Genomic DNA, 2,575 nt, shown 5'->3' on the forward strand with positions numbered 1-2,575 from the left:
TTTATCTTCTTGGAGACTAAATAATGCTTCTACTCTTAGTTATAAGGTTTTGAATTTAAGTTGTAGAAAATTCCCTTTACTATGTACGTCCATTTGCTTTCTTGTAGCTTGTGTTATGTCACAGGTGGAATATAACTACCATGTTTCATTTGGAACGGACCACTAGTTTTAGAGATATAGGCATGCAGATATGGCTACAATTGCTAAAATTGATGGGCAAAAAGTTCATTTTTAAGCAATATAAAATCCAATGTTGACAAGAAGCTAGGGACCTGAATATTTGTCAACAGGGCTGGAATCATTATAAAAAAAAATCAAAATTGTGTATATGTAAAATGGCAATGTTCATTTACAAAAGTACATGTATCCAAACTTATCAGTACGTCACCAAGTTTCCTTTTTGCATATGACAATTTTCTTGGCTCAATTTGGTGATCTTAAATGGTGACAGACCTGCAGATATAAAGCTTGTTATTGAATTCTCCAGAGACATCTCCTCAGTCTCTACTTCTAAGTCACATTGTTCCACTTCCACAGAGTTATTGGTGGCCTCAGAATTTCAGAGTACAATTGGGCAATTCCTGTACAATTCTTGTGAATTCAGATCTATAATGAAACACTACTTCTAGGCAGCAGAGAATTTTACTGATAACTGGTCTGTAAAGCATTCTAGGAACTTGGGAGAATTCCCATTGCTTTCACATTGATGATGTCAGAAATATTTTATGTATATGGTGTTACAGAAGTAGTATATGGGTAAAAGTTTGTGGACACTTGATTATCACACCAATATGTGGGTCTTCACCAAGCTGTTGCAACAAAGTTGGAAGCACACAATTGTATCAAATGTCTCTGTATGCTGTAGCATTACAATTTTCCTTCACTGGAACTAAGGGGCCAAAACATGTTCCATCATGACAAGGTTGGAGGGGAAGAACTCGAGTGTCCTGCACAGAGCCCTGACCTCAACCCCACTGAACACCTTTAGGATGAACTGGAACACCCCAGACCTCCTCACCCACCATCAGTGCCTGACCTCACTAACGCTCTTGTAGCTGAATGAACACAAATCCCCACAACCATGCTCCAAAATGTAGTGGAAAGATTTCCCATAAGAGTGGAGGTTATTATAACAGCAAAGGGGGACTAAATCTGCAGTTTCCACAAATGTTTGGCCATATAGTGTATGAAGCCTTGTACAACCCTGTTGTTACATAGCCTTTAGGGTGCTAATAGTAGTAGAACTGTTGCTTATGCATGCTAAGAAGCATACCTCTAGCACCTTGTCAGCGCTGAATTTTACGCTTTTTAAAATTGTATTTTTTTTTGTCAATTTCACCAATTTCAGCAATATTTACTTGTGGTTATAACAAAATCTAGTGTTGATTTGTGTTCTTTTACCTCACATAGAGTACAATACAAGATACAAGAAAGAAAAATACTAGTGGCAAGTAGTAAAATTGATGATTTTCTTAAATTTGAAACCTTATAACTAAGAGTAGAAACAATAGTGGTAGTGTTGTCAGAACCAACTTCTGTAATAGTGGAGCAGGTTTGAAGTCTGAATGCTGATCTTTCTTTGAGTATCTGAAAAATGCTTCAGAATGAATTTTTTGCAAAAATTCCCTTTTTGGCCATTTGAAGGAAACACATAAAAAAAATGACAGCCTTGATATGAGCTTGACTATATGAGAAGTACACTAACTCCGGTCAGAAATGTTTACAAGAGCACAGCTTTGTAAGCTCATTCAAATTGAAGCCACCATAAAGTGAAGAATACTTGGTTGAGTTGATATGAAATGACCCATGAAGCACTTTGGAGGTGTTCTGTTATAGGAAAATAATCAACTTTGGGGTGGTTATAGTAACTCCACTTCACATCGTGCTGAAATCACTACACACTGAGTATTGTATTTCTTACATAATAGATATGATAGATATACAGATCTAACTAAAACAGTGGGAGATCCAGAAGGCAGTGTAGGCATTAAAGCACTCTGAGCTATCAGGCATCATTCACTCCACTATAAACAAACATGACTGAACATCTAAGAGTGACAAGACTACAGGACCAACATCTTAAATTGAATTCTGTATGTCCATGAAGTTGTCAGCTGAGTGTCCAAGTCCCAAGCAGTTCTGGGAACAAAAGCTGTGCCATGGTTTTATCCTGGCCTACACTCTTAAAAAATTTAGACACCTTAAGGGTTCTTTGGTTGTATTTCTCAGCGAAGCCTTAGTGGTTTAAACCTCAACAACAAAGTGTTTTCCTATCAGGACAGGTTTCAAGTGGAATCTTTTTAGCCAATGAACCCTTAAAGAGCTTTTTTGTTCTAAGAGTGGGTGTATTAATTGGGTAAGAATGTGGTTAAAAACTTTATTTAAAAAACAAAAAACAAACAAAAAAAAAAAAACCTCTTTTTCCCTTAATAGCTAGAACCTGTCAAGCTTTTTTTAATGTAATGGGTCTTAAAGTCGCCTAGAAGCCTCCTTTCCTGATAAACACTCTATTGTAGGGTTTAGTCAAGTCAAGTAGATCTTTGTCATCTCAACCATATACAATGTACAGTACAGT

This window comes from Pangasianodon hypophthalmus, chromosome 3 (assembly GCF_027358585.1).
Source record: "Pangasianodon hypophthalmus isolate fPanHyp1 chromosome 3, fPanHyp1.pri, whole genome shotgun sequence".
NCBI classification, from domain to species: Eukaryota; Metazoa; Chordata; class Actinopteri; order Siluriformes; family Pangasiidae; genus Pangasianodon; species Pangasianodon hypophthalmus.